Source organism: Rhipicephalus sanguineus, unplaced genomic scaffold (genome assembly GCF_013339695.2).
Source record: "Rhipicephalus sanguineus isolate Rsan-2018 unplaced genomic scaffold, BIME_Rsan_1.4 Seq8567, whole genome shotgun sequence".
In the NCBI taxonomy this organism is placed as follows: domain Eukaryota; kingdom Metazoa; phylum Arthropoda; class Arachnida; order Ixodida; family Ixodidae; genus Rhipicephalus; species Rhipicephalus sanguineus.
In genome coordinates this window covers 1-23,962 of record NW_023616143.1, presented here as the reverse complement: position 1 = coordinate 23,962, position 23,962 = coordinate 1, and the positions used below count along the sequence as shown (strand labels likewise).

Genomic DNA, 23,962 nt, shown 5'->3' with positions numbered 1-23,962 from the left:
CGCACACTTCGAACTAGACAGGCACCGAGTTGCGGTATCCTATGCGACTGGCCCGATAAAACTAGTAAATTTTTTGGAGATTTATGAATAAGAATGTATGTTTTAACTATGGTATACTAAAGAAAGAGATATGTAGATTTTGAAAGTCTCAATTGCAAATAATTGTCTTTCAATGATGTCCTCAAAGTTAATGGTCAATATTTGAAAATCTGAATATTTCTCCAAGAGTTTGGGAGCACTTCATGTCATTGGTGGTGTGTCAGACATGAAACTGAAGCAATTATGCACCAACTCTTATCCCATTAACAGTGAACATAATCTTTAAAGTATGCAAGGTTACTCAGGAAGCCAGCAATAGCGAAGACATGATCCACTGCAATAAAACTCCATCGAAAACTACGCTCGACGTTCGGTTAATATAAAAGCGCGGTTTCATATTGCATAGTGTAACAATTGTAGCGCCATGTTCTGCGACCATTCTAACTACAAGTTATTTCTGTTTTTACTCTTGTTGGCTGCAGATGGCTTTATTTTATGCTTGGTCATTGAAGGTAAACACAGATTGGCCCGAACACTAATGCATGACTACATATACCCAAAACATACCTTTTTTTTAAGGAAAAGCGCTCCCTTTGTACATGAAGAAGCATGCTTTACTGAAAGTACTGTCATATCAGTTTCCAGTGTTCTGAACACCGATATGTCCAAAGTGTTTGCAAGTAGAGCATTCTGACCATGATATCATATAATTAAGAAAAATTTTCCGACGATTACGATACCGCCTAATGCGAATTCTGAGCACAGCTTCGTGTTGGGGCAATGCCAAATGTGTGAAGTTTTGGCTATCCACAATTGTAGCAATGTAACATTCGTTAAACATTGCCACGGAAACTGCCAGCGCTCAAGTGCTATCACACCACTCTGCATTGCAGGCGTCACGAAATAAGCGAAACACCAACAACCCCTTCGTGACAAGCGAAGTGAGCCGCAGTGCACGTGCCAGCCCTGCATGCGCACGACTTCAGACCGAGGGTTAGAGCACGTGACGAAGGAAGAAAGAGAGGTTAGAGGCCAGTGGCTCGCGATACCGACAGGCTCCACGTTCGCTCTCTTCCGTCCTTTTTCGCTGTCGGTTATGCCGACGCCAGCCAACAAGAGCAACGCCACTCAACGCAGGAATGGACACCTAAGAGCTGTGCTCCAAAAAATGTCCAAATTCAATTGCTTCTGGCACTATATGCGATTTAATCTCAACAACTGCTATTTGCACACCTACTAAGCAACAAATGTGTTCTCATACAGGTGATATATGCCTACTCATCATAAGAATATATATTTGCCTCGTCATGCTCAGTGTAAAGTTTGGTGCAAATGATCACAAATGACAGTGGCCAGCATACTGAACTCTAATAGTGCAATTGTGTCAAAAAAAAACAGAACATGATGAACTAAGTACTATTGAGATTTTTATGTACCCATGCATTTCGCGGACATGCGAAATCAAAGATGCCGTTCCTGAAAAAACTGCATACACAGATATTTCCAAGCATGCCTCAACCCTTCCATATCGTGCACGTCAGGCTTGCCCCTTAATTTACGAATTTCTGGCATATATGTTACATACCAAAAACTGGATATTGGTCAAATTATTGGCTTTGCTTCATTCGAGTCTGAAGTTGTCGCTACTTTGGAAAAATTTAGTTGGAAAGACGTCTTCACTGGTGAAGACTGAAAGACAAGTTATGTTAAATCAATGTGAAACAACACAGGGAGTCGAGGAGGGAGGGAAGTTCAACAGTTAGGTGGTAGCTTAGATCCTAAAAGGCAGTTTATTATGAAGTGTATTCGAGTACGTGCACTAAATAACAGTGAACCGCTAATCCAGAAATCCACAAGCGATGGAAGTGGTCATCTCAAATGCATGGTCGGCATAGCTTACATCTTCAAAACCAGTAGCTAAACCACTGTAATACAGTTCGTGTCTTTAACGGAAGAAGTAGAACACATCACTTCCAGAAGAAAGAAAGCGTGTGTGTAATGCAATTACTAAAAGTACTGTCAAGCAGCAAAATTAGTTTGTAAATTGTGAAGTATTAATTGACAGCATAACTGGAGTTCAAGGTAAATGCCTACTGATGGGCACAACAGCCCTGAATGCATTTTGCAACATACACACATGTATGCGTGCAATAGCCGACATCTGCATTTGCACATATAATCTTTATTTGGAAAGGCCTTTGAGAGCACATATGCTTGCTTGGGCACACACAATACTAGTAGACGACCGAGTTAACTCAATTTAACCTCTATTATGCTTTACATCCTGCGTATGATGACTTGACACTAAGACAAGCACTAAACTAGCCTAAATTATGGTCTTCAAGTGCAGCTAATGAGAACGAGAAAGCATGGGAGGCTTGCTCGAAAAGCACATGCGTTAAGTGGCCAGCTGTGTGGCCATCTGGAGGATAAGAACTCGACTGCTGTACTTTGAGACTGTAGAAATAGTCTCAAATATAGCGTTTATCATGAGCGACAGATGCAATGTGGACTAAGCTTGAGCGCTATACTGCTTTTACGTAAGGTAAGTGGCAACATTCTTGTAAAGGCAATACACAAAGACTCAGTGGTCAAGACTCGGTCTCGTGTAGTACCTGCGAGAAACAGCCAAATAAACGTGCGCTACAGGAAAGCTAGCTTCACTTACGTCACTCAGGCCCTTTTACCCTGTAAAAATGTAACAGACAAATGTGGGTGTGTTTAGTGATAATAATCAACTTTATGTGAACCATAAGCACGGTAAGGGACAATTCTTAAACACAGGTGGTGCAGGTGGACTCACCTGCACGAGCTTTTTCAAGCTTCTTGGCGATCTGGCCACCACATTCGGGGTGCGCCTTGGTGAAGTTTGTGACGGCCCGCTGGCGGATGAAGTCCTGAGCGTCCTTCAGGTGGTTGGCGACGTTGGAGGTAAGGCGGTCTTCTCTCCTCGCACTCAGAATCTGCGACAGAGAGGTTAAAAAGCAAAAATGTATTCCAGTAGCACAGGATAGGTCAAGGGGGGACACTGACCTCGAATTTTTTTTTAATTCTTGATCGATTTTGATGAAACTTACCGAGTTTGTTTATATTTGTATGCCGATTACAACTAGACAATTATTTTTCTAATGCATCCTGCAAATTATTAAGATTATCAAACTGTTTATGTGCTTTTCTGGGGGAAAGATTTTCTCATGAACTGAGAAGCTACAAAGTAAATGAGCACATCAGAACAATCTGGAACAGGTCTGTATGTGCAAGAGAACTAAAATGAATGTGTAAACACACTTGAACAAAAGTTATGAAAACTTAAACTTTTAATGAGCGATTTCATGTCAAGCTGCAATTTCAATCTGAATGTTCAATGTGCCACAGCATTTTTTGAAATGGGCTTAACAAGTCCATTATTTTGTATTGCATATGGTACTCATTCCAGTTTATTTTGATGTGCTGATTTACATGCAACTCTCTGACTAGAAAATAGTTGAATATTGAAATCAGTACACAAATAAACATTCGCAGCAACTTTCTTCAAAATTAATCAAGAATTTTTAAAGAAGCTGTAAAGTGGAGTGTGCTGAACATGTACCTGCTTCAGATGAGATCGGGTGTGCACAGATAGTTTCTCTGTAATTTGCATTTATTAACTGACTATGTTTGCACAAGTGTCATATCTTTCACAACAATGATGAACAGGTTTTAACCAGTAGTCTTGCTGTACTTTGAATCATCTTGAACTAGTGTAAACAATTAGTGCTGTTCTTATTTCTCTTAATTGAAGCCTTGTTTGTCACACCCTACTTTTCAGACGATGGATCCCATAACTAATCATACAAGCTTCATCTTGCTCTTAGTTCAGAATATTAGCTCTGGCTTCACTGCCAAACAATGCAGCAATTACCACGCAGCTCATAACACAGTGGGCAATGTATACAAGTTCTTATGAATGAAGAACAAGTTCACTTTGCACATGAGCAATAAAAATACTGTTACTGCTCAGTTTCTAGTGTAATTTAAAAAGAGTGACAGCACTTTGAAGACTGCTGCACAGATCAGATCCATTGAACTGCCAATTAGTGACTAGTCCTAGTACTCAAAAAGTGTGCAAGATATTGTACTTTGACACAACGAGCACTCATGGTGCAATGCCTGTAGAGCTTGAATATGCCAGAATTTTAGTTCATTATAAGTGCTTGCATGATCATTAAGTGGCAGTTACTTTCAAAGTATTACAAGTTCTGAATATAGAATTGATTAGGTATCAAGCTGCAAAGAGAAACTGAGCACACTTTGGATCGTTCAATGAAAAATTGGGGGATCGCTTAAGCTTCGCCTTTAAGAGTTGAATGCGATAGCGATATCCTGCCCCTAGTGCGCACTTCGAACACTACGAGTGTTTAACAGAATGCGCGCAATAAGGTGTGTGCCTTATGTAATGGGTAGCATGCTTTAAACCAAGAGCAGTTATGCGCGAGAAACTTTTTCAAAGTTGCGATGCACCCACTACGTGGTCTTAAAGGAATACGCGCAGTAATGTGCCTTCTGTAATGGGTGGCTGTCTTTAAACCACCAAGTCGTTATGATATTGACATGGTGTGACGCCGATGGCAATGTACGCTTGTACCACACAATATTACTGCGATATTACATCTCGTACTGTGACACCTGTATACAGGACGCGTATTTTTGGGAAGTATGAAAGTTACTTTCAGTGCCGCTCCAAGCAGAGGCGTGGCTGTGCGGTAGAACACCTGCTTGCCATGCAGACGGCCTGGTTCGATTCTCACTCGAACCCAGCATTTTATTTTTATTTTATTTGCAGCTTTCTCGATTTTTCGGTCACGGACAAGATGATTTTTCGCTCACAACCAACGGTGCCGACGCCGACGGCGGAATTTCTGCGATACAAGCTCTCTAACGCTATCGCGTTAATATTCCACTGTTTATTGGAAGAAATAAGCAACAGAGAAGTTCATGGATTGATTGAGGCATGAGGAGATTCTCATTTGCCAAACGAGAATCACTGCTGACGCGAGCAACGTACAGTATAACCTCATTACAACAGACCTTCATAGTGAAGAGGATTTTGGTCTGTTGTAAAGGGAGTATGTAAAATCCAAGTACTGTTACAACAGACCTTCATGTAAACACTGAATGGGTCTGTTATAACCGGAGAGAATTACGAGTCACAAACATGGTCTTATTTTTAACGGGGGACCAAAAAAATGCGATTTTTGGAAATCGCATTTTCAGTTTCTGTAGCCCATTTCTATCTGATTCCAAAATATCTTCAATGAAAACTACGTAGAAGTGCTATAAAAATTGTTTTGCGTCTGCCGACTTGGCGAAAATTGCGGAAACATAAAAAAAAGCGTTTTTCAATTCAATTAGCACGGCAACAGCGCAACTGGCGCCACAATTTTGGGCTCGTCGTAAAGAGCATTTCTCCGCGTTCAAGTTCTCCATTTCAGCTGGCTCCTCCATTCAGTAACAAGCGTACGAAACACGTTTTGGCTGCTTCTGCGGTATTACCGCAGAAGCAGCCAAAACGTGTTAATGCTCGCTTCGGGATCGTCGTCTGCTGCTTGTGCGTCGCGAGGTCGTGGCTGTCGAAAATTGCGCTATTTAGTGACGCGTTCGTACTCGTTCTGTGTTTATGGGTCGACGATAATTTGGAACGCTTTAGTTGGGCAGCTGCAAGCGGAAGCTCAATCATCAGATTACGATAGCGCGCCGCACTCGTCGCGAACATCGCAAACGTGCGACTAATAGCATTGACTTGTTGGACCCGCTGTTCGAGGTGGTTCTTATCAGCACTTCGAAGCTTATGACGAAGACAACCGCGGGACAACTCCTTGTACTCGCAATCGAGCATGATGTACTTTGAAAAATCGGGCACCGCAGCCACGCACATCGCAACCGAGCTTTCTACTAGATGTCGTGGTTAGGCCTCACTCCGTTCACGGTGGCGATGTACGAGCCAAATCCGAACTTTGCGGGCAAGAACATCGCGCTAGCGGACATGCGAAAGCGAAGAAGCCGTAATGTCCTTCGTCTCAAGCAACGAATCGCATTGCCCGCTGGGTCCTCAGAACCGCGGATGGGCATTTTGCACATCGGCAGCGGACCCCCCGGCCAAGCTCGCCGCGCAGCGACCGCGAGGAGAAGCGGTGGCAGCGGCTCGCAATTTCGCGTGTCAGCGTCCCAAACGCAACGCCAAGCACGCTGCGCGCCGTTTTTTTTTTTTTTTTGTCGCTACAGCTAGGCATAGCTGATCATTGACAGACCGGGGATCGGCGGCCTTCGTTCTTAAATCGGTACGTCGATATCCGCGGTGCGCTGCTCCCGTCCCGAAACTATGCTAAGCGATGTTTGAAGTCGGAAGTTAATGACCGTGGTAGAAAAGTCCGCTCAAAGGAGTCCTGACCACCTTGCTGGCCTGAAATTTCAGTCAATTATATCCGAATGTCCGTTGTACCAGAATCCGTTGTAAACGAAGCTCAATCAATGGGACTAATACGGAGGTCGGCATAACGCCGCAAATTGGTATGTAATATCCGAATGTCTGTTGTAAACAGATCTGTTGTAACGAGGTTATACTGTATCTTGTTCGATTTAAATTAAACGGCATGCTGAGTATGCTGCACGTGTAGAAAGTGCACGACTACGAACCTTCCAGAAGTTTCCTGGCTGACTGAAGTTGTCCTCGTCAGCACTGTTCCAGCGGTCAACATCTCCGGTAACTTCAAACTTGTGCTCCTTCAGCTTGGGGTTATCCAACGGACCGGAGAAGCTGTTCGGGAAGTAGTTGGGGCATCCATCTGCAATGACAACAGGACATGACAGTGTGACGAGACATTTGACAACAAAAACAGCTTTGACGAGAAATGTTGCAATTTGAAAATTTTTCACGAGAACACAGTGCTTGGATTACCTCCACACCTTTTCAATGATCACGCTAAAGTCAACCTGCTTAGATATGAAATGACTGACATGCTTTTAATGCGTACCATAATACATAGCATCTAAAAAAAATGTGCGAAGCCAGAAAACCTTTTTGTACCCAACATCCACGCAAAGATTAACTTGAGGGTTTTACGTGCCAAAACCACGACACGATTATGAGACACTTTGTAGTGTCTTGAACAGTGACAACCAGGGGGGATTTAACGTGCACCTAAATCTAAGCAGGTGAGAGTGTTTGCATTTATGCACCGTCAAAATACAGCCACTGTGGTGAAATATCCAGCCTATGCATCTGAGCTTGAAGACTCAACACTTGAACTCTATAGCCAAGAAGGTATCGCGGCAGGGAAAACACCCACAATAGAAGACACAGTCAGGGTGCAACACAAGGTACATGTAAACAGGAAAGATAAAACGTATACACTCAAACCTCGATATTACGAACTCGGATATAACGAATTATCGGTTATAACGAACTAAATAAAAAATAGCCTTGGTAATAGATAGTGTGGTTCGAATATACGCTTATAACGAATTTTCGGATATAACGAAGTCATTTTCGTATCAAACGCGACGTTGTTATAATGAGGTTTAAGTGTAGGATGTTAATGAGACAGTACACCCAGTAGCGAAAGTTTGTGGGATGTGGGCTACACTGCAAATTCGAAATTCGGGAATGTTAGTGCAGAATTTGCCAGAACCACTACAGGCTCAAGCATTTAATGGAAGGCTATGTTTGACAAAGCTGGAATATACAAGTTCTTCTAATATTTTGCATCATGAAAACTCGTGCTGCAGGGTGTCCTACACACAACTGTATCTTGAACATATTGTCTAATCATACAGCAGCAACAACAACATCATGCAGACTACCACATACCCAATTACGCATATTTTGGGCGGAGTCTGTTCAGGAAGATTACACTTAATATTTTCTTGTTTAGTGGATGGGCGTGCAAAGGCGTGCCAAAAATAAATTTATAAGTGTCAGCATGGAACTAGGCGTTTCAAAAAGTGTAGACAGACATATGGAAGAACATGAATTAGAAACTCAATAAAAACCCATGTGCCCGTACCCATGTGCCCGTACAAAAAAATATTGCTGTAACCGACTAAGTCTTCGCAAATGCAGCAATGCATTTAGAACTGCGCAATGCATGGATATAATTTGCATAGAATATTTATTGGAAATAAAGTTATTTGCCCGAGAATACTAACCACGCCTGCAATATTGACCACTTTGTGTCGTGGTTTGTGTTGAAAGACTCTTCTCTTGCATGACACTGGCCCTAGCTGTGAAGCATTCATTAGTGTGTACTAGGGAAGACTTCAAGTTTCCGAGTCATAGGTGTTCATTTGTCAACATAGGTGAAGTAAAGAAAAAGACCTTCACATGCGTTTCACAGATAGTATTAGCAAAAAGTGACGGCACCTGCAACTGCAAAAGAGACTTCACTTTGCAACATAACCAACAATGCACGAAGCAACAATGCAACGAAGACTGTACCTTGTTCCTTCACAGTCATAAAGCCGTCGCGCTCGTAGTTGGCGATGCGTGCCTTGTAGGGGCAGTTCACCGGGATCTGCAGGAAGTTGGGTCCCAGGCGGTGTCTGTGCGTGTCGCTGTAGGAGAACAGACGTCCCTGGTAGAAGTGGGAAAAAGTATGAACATCCTATGAACCAAACATAATTTCTTGATGTGAATTTCGGTATTTCATATAGCATTTAATTTACACCATGACCAGAAGCTGAGAAATCGCTGAACATAGCTGCCCGAAACCTACCTGCCATATATATAATGCACAGTGTACCAGTGAACCAAATGTTCCTCTGGTATACACAGAATAATGGCTGCCTTCTGCAACTGCTGACAGATGGCAAAACAAATTCAAGGTAACAGTGCCCTGGCAGCAGCTAGCTTCACCATACATGAATTCAATTTCATTTGAACTCTCTTAAAAACAAGACAGCAGTGCAAAGCGTTGCATAAAATTATCACTGCCTTGATATCGTACTACTGTGGAATTTGAGTGGTCAATGAACAAGGTCAATGAACATGACATGAAGAATCACTTTTCAATTATTTCCGCAAACTCCATGCCTCTGTCCTCTCTCTCTCAAGTTTCTCACCTATACATGCGTAATCACTGTCACTGGCAGCCAAACCTGTATGGTAAGCTCACCTCTTATGTCGTCATTTCTTGAGGTCATTTTCGAAAGCTTTCATGTTAGTCTACGTCAATTCTATGTAAAAGAATTAAGTTCAGAGCCCATATATCATATTGGGTACTCAGCACCCTCGAGGTAAAGGTGTGCCAATAGCAGTTTTGGGCCTGAATCTAATACGAATTAAATAGTGCCAGAAGCGAATCAGTTTAAACGCCTTTCAAATGCTTTTGAATAATGAACAGCCATTTTTACAATTAATATGAAACAATGTCCCCATTCCAGTATTCGTGTTGCTAACAAGTTTCAGTACACTGCTAAATACGATTTTAGCACGTATTAAAGCTTGCACAGTAGCCCGAATGGTATGGGATAAAATATTGCTCCAACGGCGCATTTGCAAAAACGTTTCAGCAATGCTGTAATCTTTGATGCTCCACGAACACTGCAAGGTAACCCACAACTGTCAAAGTATACGAGTGAGTGGTGGTGATACTACTATCGCTAGACTACAATAGACTACACTAAACGACCAAGTGCAGATGCCTACCTGAAGCATCTTGTCGGGACTTGGCTCAATGCCCGGCACAAGGTTGGCGGGACAGAAGGCGATTTGCTCCACTTCGGAGAAGTAGTTCTTGGGGTTGCGGTCGAGCACCATCTTGCCGACAGGAATCAGGGGGAACTCGCCGTGAGGCCACACCTGTCAGAACGCGAGAGCAGTAACATACTGTAAGAACAAGGTCGACAGAGCACCAATGTAGGGATGGGCGAACATTTGAGCACTTCGAATATTCGAACGATTGTTAAAGTATCAAATTGGCTTCAACAAAAGCTTAAAACTATTCGAAATTTGGAAGTATTCAAAATGAATGAATAGACGTACATTTGATTGCATGTAACGCACCTGAAAAGGTGGTTTCACTGCAGCGTGATACTGCTGTGCCCTGAAACCACCTTTCCAGGAGGAATCTGTACTGCCACAAAGCCACACTACAAGGCTCAATTCCTGCACCTCGATTAACTTTTTTTTTTAAGTTTGAAAGCATGTGACGAGGGCTTATATGCACTCACTATAGCAAACTCAGTATAGCTTATAACTAGCGTCCTATTACTACCTAAATACTGCCACTATTCAAACTTGCTTCCGTTTCACTTCTATCCAAAAAGGTGACTCAGACGTGCTTATTTCCAATTCTTAAAATATTGTGCAAGTTAGTTGGGTCACGACAAAAATGCTATTTTTCATTATAGTATGCTATATATACTATTCGAACTATACGGTTTGAAATTATTCGACGAAATGACTATTCGCTTCAAATCTCAAATTTCCCATTCACGCATCGCTACACAAATTGAATAGCAATGAGAAAACAAAATGCAAGAATCTGCCCTATTAGGGAGTGCAGTGCATCAGTTGGGTGAGGTGGTTACAAGTGTTGCGAAATTCAGTAAAGTCGAGGAAGTTTCTTGAAATAAAAATTCGGCAGATCCCACGCTTTGTGGGAATCTGTTTCATGTGAAGCAGTCAGCAAATACTTCTATGCTGTATTTCATGGCTTTGAGCCAAGGGTTATGGGGTGGATCGACATGTTTTTGTAAGTGTAGTAGCTGTCTGCACATCGTGGGCTTACCAGGCACGTCGACAACACTGGCATTTAAAGGGTAACTTATGGTGCGACGTAACGTCAGCTCACGTTAGAGTACATACGTCAGTATTATCGAAACTAAGTGCACTTTATGGTGCAATCATGCGAATATCATGCGTGACTTTCGTTAATGTATGCCTCTGGGGTCGAGCAATGCTTCAAATAGCTTGCTGAATCACAAGAATACAAATGTAATTTATATTACACTGATATAAAAGTGGAGCTAACACTGGAACCACATACATTCATCTTATACGACGCCTGTATCACAGGAGTACATTGCAGTGCTTATTGCTTTCTTGTAAAATTGTATAGCCAGCACCACAACCACAATTGACGTTGCACCGACATTACGCCTGCATAGGCTGTTTTTCCAAAGCATTTTATAGACCTGGCGTGGCTCTGCGGTAGAATACCCAACTGCCACACAGAATGCTTAGGTTTGATTCCTGCTGTGATCCTAATATTTGTTCGTTCCGTTCGTCTGGTCAACACTGCTGATGTCGGTTTTTCGTAACGCTCTCACATTTAAATTAGCAATGTCTGTTCTTGCCCTTCCTGGGTAGACATAAACTGTCAATCACCGGAGGTGCATGCCCGTACACCGTGGCCTGTGGTAAACGGGTATGTGCCACACGTGTGTGGAGGAAAGGGTTTGACGACGTACACGACATGATTTTCACGTTATTGACGTCATGACCCGACAGTCATATTTGTCAAATCCTCTTACCCTCCCATGCCAGTTTTGGTCTACACCAAGTTAAGGAGCCGATCATGAGAGCACCCAGACGTAGGCAGCTAGTTAGATATATAGATAGAAACGCTGAAAGTGCCAAAGGTTCGCTAAGAAATGCTTCGCATTTAAAAAATTAGGAGCCCTGCCCTTATCTGGAAAATGGGGGCTAACGAAGCTTGGCATGTGCGTGCCCGGCCTGCATTTTTCTTTCTACTGCACAGCGCATGCCCCCTCCTAACTTTTCCTTTTGTCCATGCCAGAAATTGGACCTTGACCCACGTGCTCAGCACAGCAACACTTCTGTTGCTACAGGCAACAACGACGGTCCCGTGTAAAACAATAAAATGCAACAATGAAAGGCAACAATGAAACGTGGCAACGTGAAGGGGCAAGCGACCTCGCTAAAAGATCATATTGCCATATTAGAAATGGCAGATTGCTAACAAGTCCACAATCGAGAGAGCATAAATTATTGGAAAATGGCGCATACAAATACACTCATGTAACGGTGCCCCTTCGAGGGCTTCATTTGTTTACACCTGCACTTCTGTGCCAAGCGCCAGGTTTTTCGTGTATTATGCCACCATCACTGAAATCTAACTCGTAGGAGCTTCGCTTAAAAGCATCCGGAGGAGAGTGATGAAATGCTATGCTCTGCTCATGTGAGTGAATAAAGATACAGGAATGTGCCGTTTTCTCTGGGTGTTTGTAATTGTAACATTGATCATGCATTGTGCTACAATGCTGCAGACAGCTGATGAAATTCAATCACTAGAACATTGAAAAACGAGATGCACACAACAGATTAAACAATAAGTAGGTAGGCCTCTCCTCTAGCATTTCGCCGCCATCGAAATGCGACTGCTGCGGCCGGGATCGAACCCAAGACTTCCGCGTCATCAGCCAAACGCCGTAACCACTAACACTGTAGCGACCCGTGCCGACTCCTTTGGCGACGTACCTGGTCAAGTCGAAGGGGTTGTACTTCCACGTCTTTGCCTGCTCAAAGGTCATGACTTGGATGTAGAAGGTCCAAGACGGGTACTGCTTGTTGGCAATGGCATTGTACAGGTACGGCGCGAATGGAGTAGTCAGGGTCCTTGGAAGCATACTCATCGGCCTTCCCACTGGCAGGTTCTTGATTTTCTGGTCAGTCTGGAATAGACAAAGACACCTGGTTACTCAGAGTACGATGTAGTGTGTGCAATGTGGAAGCCCACTGCACAAAGCAAAAAAAAATATTTCTGCATGTGCATTTTTACAACAAAGGTGTGTGTAATTCGATATAGAAAATATTTACATATAGAAAATATTTCAAGGGATTTTACAACTGTTCAATATACACAATATTCATTATGTATGGTTTGATATATGCAGGTTCATCTGCAGTAGTAGGAGACATAACGCAGGTCATGTGACCAGAGGGCAGAGTGAATAAAGAAATGAATAAAATGAAATTATGATCATAATGATGATAATGATGCTCAAAATTACGATAATACTTGAGAAGACTTACAGCAGATTTATGAAACCACAGGATCTCGCTAGCCAATCGCATACACTCGCACGCTTACAACCTTGCTGTCCAACAGTCTTCACGGTGGGGAACCGATGGTTGTCGTCTGTGCTGTTAATTGTCGATAACTTATTTTGCACAAAGCTGGTGAGTACCCCTGGTGCTTTACAGCAATATTAACTTCCTCCGAAATTAAATAACAATCGCAAAAGCGATACAAACATGCACAGGATACCTTTGAAACATTTTCAATGAACATCACATCCAGGAAAGAATCGCCAAACTCGTCGCAAATGAGCACAAGGTCTAGAGCGTAGGCTTTTAGAGAGCATGAAATGAAACATGCAAGTTGTGTGTTTGCAAGTCAGTTGTGAACAACCCTTTGTTAGAATCAGAAAGTGCCTCTGGGTGCAACAAAATCTGAGTACATCTGTTATGATTCTATCAACGAATTGCACAATTGCAAAAAAAAATTTTTACCAGCAAGCAACTCGAATTTGTTTTTTTTGTTTTTTGTTGATGTAATGAGAACAGCACCAGTATGCATGCTTACCAAGTGCTGCACACTCACTTGTGCGAGTGCACTTTAGGACAGTTACATGGGTTCTGAAAAAACCTGGCACGATGATCACACAAAGTAAATGCAGCCACCTAGTAAGAACCTTCACAGTGGTTTGCTTCAGCGATTGCAATGATTATGAGAGTAAGGAAAAAACTCTTGTTTACATTGCACATGGTACTCAGACTGACCTCTGAAAATTTCACCTGTTCAAAGACAGCTGCATGCAATCTAGGATGTGATAAAGATCTTACCGATTGGAAACACTACAACATTATTCACTCATTTATTTTACCTCACTTGCACAATCTTTAAACAGGGGAGTGGTGTACATAAAATAAACAAAAGCAAACAAAGTAACATGAAATTACAACAATTCAGGTACAATGAGAAATACAGAGTAAACTAAACTGTAAAATATTGTACAATATACACTTTACATGTCATCAAGTAAATAATTATGTAAGGTGAAACAAAACAAGTCATGATCTGAAATGGAAACTACATCGGAGGGAAGGCGGTTCCAGTCTTTCAACGTGTGTGGGACAAAGGAATAATAGAAAGTGTCAGTGCGGCAGCTAGTGACGTGTACCTTATGGTGATGGTCTAAACGAGCTGAGCGATAAGATAGGGTTGCAACGAACCGAGCTTTCAAAATGGATGATTGAATATCTTATGAAAAGCACGAGACGAGATGATTTGCAATGCAATTCAAATGACTGCAAGGAGAGGGTGCATTCATTTATTATTTATTATTTTTATTTACAGTACCTACAGCGCCCGTGTGGGGCATTAGTGTAGGGGGGAGATAACAATTTCAAAATTCAGAAGGGCGACAATCCATAAACACTGAGGTGTACATAAAAGAAATACAGATACAGATCTTGCCAAAGTGCTGAAGCGCAATAGACCAGTAAGTGTCTAGCCACCATTAGTTGGTAACTGCATCGCAGGACAGCTCGCTTTACGATTATGAAAAGGGTCTATTACTGACCTTGTAGTGGACTTGCAGTAGAATGCTTCACCCTTGGCGTTCACGAGCTTGAAGGTGTGCGAGCCGTAGCCGTTCATGTGCCTGTAGCCTCAGGGATACCACGGTCAGAGAAGAGGAACATCACCTGATGCGTGGTCTCTGGGCGAAGGCTGATGAAGTCCCAGAACATGTCAGCATCCTGTACAAGGATAATGCACACAACTGTAGCACATATGCTGAACGAATAACGATCCTTGTTAGAATAGTGGCAAGCTTTGAGGGTATTTGACTGCAGTCGAGGAAACAGACTACTGGGCCAAAAAATTGATGACCAGAGAGCAACTTTAGCAGGCTTGCACTCGTCACTGGTTACAAGGCTGGTAGGTATTAAATGTCTGCCCAATTAACAGAGGTACTGTTGAACAGCATGACACATTCATAAGCCAAATGTGTGTTGTCATTTTTGGTGTAACTGGCTTGATCATAAGAAGCATCATGCTTGAGGCAAAATTTTATAGGTGACACCACTGCATCCTAAGATTCAAAATATTATTTAGCAATGACAAAATAAAAAGTTTGCTCTTTTAAATTAATTGCTTGAGCGTAACAATGCAAGAGAAAGCCAGATGTCTTGAACAAAATGCCACAAAGATTTGGACAAAATAGAGAATGCTTTGTGAAAGTGAATTATACAGGTTAGTAACTCGTTAAAAGCACATATCTTATCACCTAAGGAAAGTGTTTGATACCATTTAACACCTACCTAATCTGCCACAATCACAGCTGAAGAATGTCCAGGTATGATAGTACTTCAACAATCTATAATTTCAGTTTTATCTGACCGCTGTGCATTTCACAGGCTCATCAGAATGTAGCAATGCAATCTCATGATGTGTTGTGAAACTATATATTGTTAAATGAATGAATGTTGCTACTCAATATGGTCAATGCATCGTGCATCACATCAGATGGGCATAGCATGTGAAATTGTTGCTGCGTATTCTAGATGCTTGAATGTGGCCCCATACATGACTTACGGGATTAATTTTAGCAAGTTGAAGTGTCATAATGGTAAGAAAGACTTGCCCCAACTGATTGCAGTTTAACACTAAACCATTTGCACCCTCTAGTGCTCATCTAGTCTTAAAGCAATGGTAGTAATCCATATTGTGTGCCTTTCCTTTAATGGTGTATGCCTGCTGGTAGCATTTCAGTTCATGAATGACGTGTGTAAGCACCATGACATAACGAAGCGAATAGTAGCAAGCGAAGAGTTTTCAAAAAATGAAACAGGAGAATGAGGATGATAGATGTCTGGTGAAAAAATATGCCAAAGGACATAAATTTATTTGTAGGCTAATTTGGTCTTGATTTTGAGAAATAACCATTATTTTTCTCTCTCGAGTAAGGCTTGTGACGAGTGTAGAATGCAGACCTGCAAGGGATCATGTGTACAAAAACAGTTGCAGTGTAGATTTGTACACACGTAGACAGTGCACATCCCGAGAGTTTAGAAGACTGACCGACCTTCAGATGGGTGGCTGGGTTCCGCTTCTGCGTGTGAATGAAGCTCGGGAAGAAGAACGGGTCCCGGATGAAGAGATGGGAGTGTTGTTGCCACCAAATCCCAGTTGCCTTCGTCGGTAGAACTTGACAGCGAAGCCACGAGGGTCACGGAAGTGTCTGCGAGCCACTCTCTCCACCTAAAAACGCATGAGAGCAGTTTTAGAGTTAAGAATTTGCATGTTTCACGTGCGACCCATAAAGAATGCTCAAATGAAAGAACCGCTTCGATCTTGCGAGGCTCTACAAATACGAAACGTATACAGGGAGTACACTTCAAAGTAGTCTCATTGTCATCTACTCCAACATGCTATCAAGCAGTATAGTGCTTGATAACCTTTCAGTGCTGTAGCACAGTAGAACAGCAGTCGTTATTGCCTATTTGAACTTTAATGAACATTAAACACATGCGCTTTGTTTCATTTATGTGACTAGCTATACGTTGTTGGAGTTATCCAAACAACGAGTGAAAGTTCGAATGGAAAGCATGAAATCAAAGCCCGCTATTGAGGTGAAAGTTCAGGATTTATTCAGTGAACGTTTGGTTTTCAGTTTTTTTTTTTGTTTGTTCTTTGACACTATATGTGTGTGCATTCATAATAAATGTTCAGTTGAAGTTAAGCGCTTGTGTCTTATCCTTCTTGTGTATGTCGGTGTTTAGGTTGAGTTTCATACAACGATATGAACTTTTCTTGTAAAAGGATGAAATTCTTTTTTTAAAGGTTCAAGGAGATCATAATTCACTATTAATTTAACAACTGCCTCGCCAAGAACCTGCCTGACAAATTATTTATGTCAGTGCCTGACGGCACTGACAAAAATAAATTACGAACGGCTGAATGGAAAGAAAGGCAAGGCACAACTGTCCAAAAACAAGCCGAATACTTCACAGGGATTCCTCAATTCTGCTATCATAGTGACAAATAGCACATGCAGGATTACATGTACCGATCACTCAAGTTGAAACTCTGAAGGAAGGGCAATATCGGGATCAAAATACTGTCAATTTAAACCATATAATTGCATGGGCATCAGCAGCGACCTTCTATCAAGATTGAATTGCCACAGAGTGAATTAACAAAAGGTAATTTGTAATTATAGGTACAAGATCCAACACACCCAAACTTTTTGCTATGATAAAAATATTTTTTCTCGAGAATGGAGTATAGTAGAATCGTTATCAAGCGGCATAGAAAATGAGTGCTCTGAATGATGCATAATACTGGCAACTAAGCTCTAAACCCAGTAAAAAACTAAGATTGGATGGTGTTATGCATTCTACAAGAAACAAACCAAATATCAGAGCAGCAAGAAAAAGAACATAGATTTATAAGTAATATCAAAGAGAGGCAAAACAAACACTCCCATACCAACGGTGGAGAAGCGCACAGCCATGGGAGTCCTCTTGCCAATCTGGCTGAAGATGGAGGCCTGGTGTACTTGGTGATGTCGTGGGTCACCTCGTAAGTAGCCGAACGCTCCAGCTCCTTGGCGTGGACGACACGCTCTGGAATGCGCTCCCTGAACACCAAGAAACAAAGATATGCACTACACTAGGAGGGTGGGCAAAGTGCGATAATATATAACCGGGTAGTCAGTCACTGTGTATAAGAAAAGGCGGGAAAAGGTCACTGTCCGTTGCATTAGCCTAAGATGACTCGAATGTGAAAGCAGTCTTCTCAGTCAATTGTACGGTCCTTTTCGCGTTTGACGAGAGCTCAGTTGTAGCAAGTGAAGTTGCCAAGCCAGTCACTCCTGATGTCGAGTGTTTCGATGGAATACTTATTTTTGAGACTTAAAGGCCAACTCCGGCGATTTTTTGGCCATGTCAAAGTAATGGTGCTTTTATATTCCCGAGACGCTTCTGTCACGGGCCCGATAGCAGAAAACACTCGGCAAATTGGAGAATAATTTAAATAAGCAAAAAAGCGCAACACCGAAACCGAAACCCAACCGAGCATACTGTCTTCGCGTGACGTATAAGTGGGGACAAAACGGGAAATCATGCAAGGCATGCCGGACCCGCCAGCTCGTAGTATGAAAGCTGAAAGCGGCGAAGAGCAGACGCTCAGTTGAAAGGCGACTCCGTCGGAAATCTTGTGTGCGACTGACCGTGTCACGTGCACAAGCTGAGCTGTCGGAAATGACAGCTGCCATTCCGACGCATTTGGAGGCCACTATAATGGCCATTCCTCTTCGATGAAGTGGAACACACTGTTTAGCTCTTTGCTTGCCTGGTTGCGCATTCCACCGCCAGATGGCACCACCTGTCCAGGCAGCTCAAGTTTGTGGGCCGGGTAAAATGCTATCGCTGCGAAGTTCGCGGACTACCTCAAGCTTCTTAATATTGCTATGGAAGAGTGATAAGTTTGGCAATAGCGGCGTTCAACATCGCGTTGGTACGGCCGAAGGAATTTAACATAAGCCAAGTATATGAGCCACCTTTCGCATCATTAGGTTACGTTGTTTCGCACGATGCGCAGTTCACCGTATACCGATAGGCCCGGTCACGGTGCACCCTGTATATGCTACGGAAAGTGTTTCCGCGGTGTTCACGTATGTGCATTCTTTAGCCGGTACGGTATTACCGTATTTCCGTGCGGTAAACCGGCATTGCTAGCTAAAAACACTCTAATATAGAGACGCAGGGTGATCGTTAGGTGCGAGTGTTTCGTGACTGCCAACGGGGAATCGTGTGCAGTCCACAACGCGACACCACTTGCCACCCATCGCACGCATTACCACAAGGAACTGAAATTCACACGCCCAGCCAACGAAGTACTTGCCAAACACTCGTGATTGCTACCTTGCGGATAGCAGACGCTCTAGGGGCCCCTCGGTTCCGTCACTTCCGCTTAACAAAATGACGTCACGCACACAATGTTGCCAATAATTCTGGGAAGTGAGGTGGGGAGAGTCGGGGCAATCAATAAAATTCATTTGCAATGAATTCGCATATGTATCCAGCTTGTAATTTGGCATAAATAATGGGAACGTGAAAAGGAACGTACCCAGCGAATTTTATTGACATCCATTGACCCCGAAAAATCACCGGAGTTGGCCTTTAAACAATCCACTGCGTTATAATGGTCCATATACTAGCCCTGTACTTTCACTAGATGCCTCGGTCCTTTTACCAAGAACAAATGGAGCGGCAGCTATCGTTCGATTAAGGTCCCGCGACTGTCCCACCTTTTCACGCTTAATATGCTTCACCGCAAAACGATGTAAGCTTCAACGCATAGCAAGTGAGTGCAGTAGCAGAGCCAACTTAAAAAAGAACAGTGAAGTATTGTATACTTTCCAATACTTTTGTATACTTTCCAAATTATGCGTAAATACAGCAATATTTGCGACATCACAGTAATGCAACTTCACTGCCGTTGTAATCGCATATTTTAGGATATTGAGCGCGAATGAGCAGTAAATTGGACAAAATTAAGTTCAGCTAGCATTCCCCGCTTCCTTTGTTACCCTGATAGCAAATACACTAAGAGCCACTAGCACTGCTGGTATTGTGGGGAGTAAATACGGTAAGACGCATGTATGTGAACGATAAGGCACTTTCGCCCTGCTTATGCCAACTCATTAAAGGAAGTGGATAGCCAGTCTCTCCAAAACTAACAACGTTTTCCTGTCCAATTAGTGGAAATAGAGATTTAACAAGGGACATTGAAGTACATATACTGTAAGCATGTACGGCCATTCATGTCCTCTTCTGGGACGTTTAGTGGACATCTGCTCACTGAAGTCCACAGGACATCCGTGACTTCCTATTCTGAATGTGGGACTATAGCACTTGTTTGGGACGTCCTTTGGACATTTGGTGCTGTCTGGGGTGCCTTAAAGTGCTAATTGCAGGCGATGGTCGCTGGCGTACTCGCATCTTCTTTCACCGCCACCCCCGCCGCACACACCTTATGTCACCATCATAGGCGTGCGCAGGGTTCCATCAGGGGGGGGCAAAGTTTCATCGCAGCGCCCCCCCACCCTACTAAGTCAATGTATGGGGTAGATTTTGCGACCCCCCACCCCGTATTAGGCGACTAGAAGGGTCAATGTATGGGACAGATTTTGTGCCCCCCCTATTAGGTGATTAGGGGGGCGGCCGCCCCCCCTGCGCCCTTGTGCGCACGCCTATGGTCACCATTGTAACGCAGTATGACATAGCGGACAGTAGCACAAGTTCAGTCCCGACAGATGTGCGTTTTGTTTACCGCGGCAACTACAATCGTCATGGCAACGCCCTGGGATCCGCTGAACGCGTACTCGCTACTCGTGACCCGCGCGTAAAGGAATCGTCAAAGCAGGCTTCTCCCGCAAATGACGTCTACTGCGGAGGAGAAGCCAACCTCAACGCAGGCACTGCGAGCGTTTTGTACTAACTCTAAGAATGAGGAAAACTGGCACATTACAAAAAAAAAACAACAAAAAAGAAAGTACACTAGCGAAATTATGCAAGGAAGACTTATTCGGCTACGTTGTGAAAGGGCGGTAGACTGCGGCACTAAAACCATAGCTGTATTGTGAGCTAAGACATCAAGGTCAAATTCTTGCAGTGTTCGCTCGGTGGAACAATGGTTACGGTGCTCGGCTGCTGACTTGAAAGTTGCGGGTACGATCCCGAAATTTCGTCGCACTAGAGTGTACTAGAACAGGGGAGTGACCGGAACGAGCTTCGAAAAGTGAAGCCCAAGCAGGGTCAATCCGCTCGTAGCGCTGCGATCGGTTGTCTGCAATGTGTCGTCGTTTAAGAGTTGCGCGCGGCTCCGCCGAAATGGTGCAGGGGTAGAATGCCCGTTCCCACTCAAAAGGCCCGGGTTCGAATCGCAGCTGTAAATAGTGGGTTCTTATTCTTAGTGTCACCTTTTATAGCTGTATTGGTTTTCCTTTTTTTCCCTTAAAACTAGCTTCGGTTGCTACGTGTTGCTTCAAAAAGGAACGCAAAATGCGAAGTAGAAGAAATTTGACAGTAAACGTAGTTATTTGCAGCGCCACCGCCCGGGACTCAACACAAAAACGCAAAGTATGGCCTCCGAGATTTTTGCGAATACGTGACTCGAAACGAGATTTCACACTTTACGTTACTTTTTGTAGCAATAAGTAGCAGCAGAAGCTAGTTTTAAGAAACGAAAGAAAACCGATACAGCTATAAAAGGTGACACTAAGAATAAAAGCCCGCCATCTACAGCTGCGATTCGAACCAGGGCCTTTTGAGTGGGAAGCGGGCATTCTACCCTGCACCACTTTGGCGGAGCAGCGCGCAACTCTTAAATGACGACACATTGTAGACTACCGATCGCAGCGCCGCAAGCGGATTGACCCTGTTTGGGCTTCACTTTCTGTACATTGGTGCTACGGCCGTTCCGAGCACTCCCCTGTTCTAGTACACTCTAGTCGCAATGATGAAGCGGATCCCAGAGGCCACGTAAAAAGAAGCGCGGGGTTCAGATTTGATCCGCCAGGCGAAGCAACGATCCCAGCAGCTCAAAAGAGAACAGCCTGGTTTTCAATGAACCCATTCGATTAATTTTCATTAATTGTAGCAACAGTTAATTCGCCCTTAAGTAAATGTATGCTTCGATATCATATGTATAAATCTTAACGTGAACCAGAACCGCCGATTTCTTACCAGTTTATTTTTTAAGAAAGCCTTCTGAACACTGGAAAAGCGGAAGTGCTCCACCGGAAATGATTGAAAGAGAAAGAGTTGATTCGTTGCTCATGCCACTAGAATACCCGAATTACGACTGCATAAAAAATGACATCAGTAAATTCTGCATTTGCCACAGACCAAGATGATGTGTATACTTTGGCAAGCACGTCTTTTCTGCCTCTGTGCTGCCATTCACCACGACAATATTCCGACGCGACCACGCAAGCGATGGTTTCGCAACAGAGGGACCAGATTCGCTCAACGCCATGTACATCGTTTCGACACAACGCTTACCATTACCATGGTAACATTTGTTGTTACGCAGACATCACGTTCTCTTCGCAGGTTATGGCGTGTACAACAAAATGATCTCCGCCCAAGCAAGCTTCTCCTGACGAAACGTGTTGCTGCAGAAAAGCCTGCTTTGACGAGCGCTTGACGCTAGCGTGCATATTTCGTCGTTTGCCTCTAACGTCAACACTCGCAAGCGTGTAATGAAAGTAGGCAAGGTGCATTACCACCGCCGTAGCTTGGCGACCGAACTGTTGCGCGGCTGAGCGCGAGGACGCGGGTTCGATTCCCGGTCACGGCTGCCCCATTTCGATGGAGGCATTTTGCCCAATTTCAATGGAGGCAAAATTAGATATAGATGCACGTTAAAGAAACCAAGATGGTCAAAATTAATCTGCAGAACGTCCCGCTACCGCAAGACTCATAATCACACCGTGTTTTAATTAACGCGACAGCGTTAACGAGCTCGTTTCGTATAAATTCCGGTGTCGGCGTCGTCGTCGTTGGTTGTTAGCAAAAAAATCGGCGTTGTGCGTGAGAGCGAAAATCAAGATAGATGCAAATAAATAAAAATGCTCGGTCCGGGTGAGAATCGAACCCAGGCCTTCTGCTTGGCAAGCAGATGTTCTACCACGGAGCCACGCCAGTGCTTGAAAATGCTTCGTTAAAAAAACGCTATAAGGATGTCATGTAGTGGGTGGAGTCTTAACGCGTGTAATATGCGTAGCAGAATCGTAGAATCGCAGTACGCGTCAAAAAATGTTAATTGCACAACGAGTCGTTGGTTTAAAGCTGCCCACCATTACAAAGTGTGCAGCTGCGCGTGACACCTTTTTACGGGCGCGTAGTGATACTTCGCCAGTTTGCAAAAGGAATGGGCATTTCGTAATTGTACATGTAGTAGGCATTCTAGGATAGTTTGAAACGGCCAATGTTACGCGCACAAACGTTCATTTCCTTGCGGCAAAGTTGAAGGCGATGCGCACGGGGCCCGATTACGCTATCGCGTTCTACTCTTGAAGGGAAGCGTCCTCCAAGTTCCTCCAAGTTGTTTTTACAAGTAAATCTCCACATATTTTTAAAGGCGCACTAAGAGGGTTAAGTTGCAAATGTCATAGTGGAAATGACACGAATCATCAACGGCTGTGTGGTAAGCCTGCGTACATTCAGTAACAGACTCAGATTGTTAGTGTTCACTGGCCATAGCTCGGCCTTATATAGGCATAGCAAAAAGGGCAGGGGGGGGGGGGGGGGAGGATTATGATGATTATTATTATTATTATTAACAAGAACAATAAAGAGTTGTGCACCTGTCGAAGTGCGCCATTTCGTCCAGGAAGACGACATCTTGGAGCAGCACGGGACCTCGGGGTCCAGCGGTGAGCACATTGGTCTTGTCAGAGACGGGGGCACCCACGAGGTGGTCAGGGGCTCCGGCTGCATCGAATAAATGAACGTTTTAGGATCGCAAGCTGCCAGTATAACTGAGGTTAAGAATTAACTTCGTCTACTAATAAAAGTGATCTTATACCTTTACGAGGGTGTGAATATCTAGCATTGCTCGACAAAGTTCACACGCACAAAAAAAAAAAGAACAGTCTTGTTCGCCAACACGAAGAAAAAAATAAAGTATTTGGGGAATATTTCTGCCGCCCATCTATAATCGTCATGTGGCTTGCTCGCGTTTCCTTTCTGAAAACCCGGCTCTCGCCACATTCCTGTCAACAATGCTACGCCACGCTGATAGCGCGCACGCCGTTCGTGACCGGGAAGTGCCGGGACCGCGGTGATAACGAAAGGAAAGTACGCGAGGGGGATGACGTCGTATAGTAGTGTGGATGAAATATA

At 43.5% G+C, this 23,962-nt stretch overlaps 1 pseudogene; it reads right to left on the bottom strand.

Moving 5' to 3' along the window:
• Positions 1-2,842: 2,842 nt before the first annotated feature.
• LOC119378521 (catalase-like) lies at positions 2,843-23,551 on the bottom strand (annotated as a pseudogene).
• Positions 23,552-23,962: the final 411 nt, after the last annotated feature.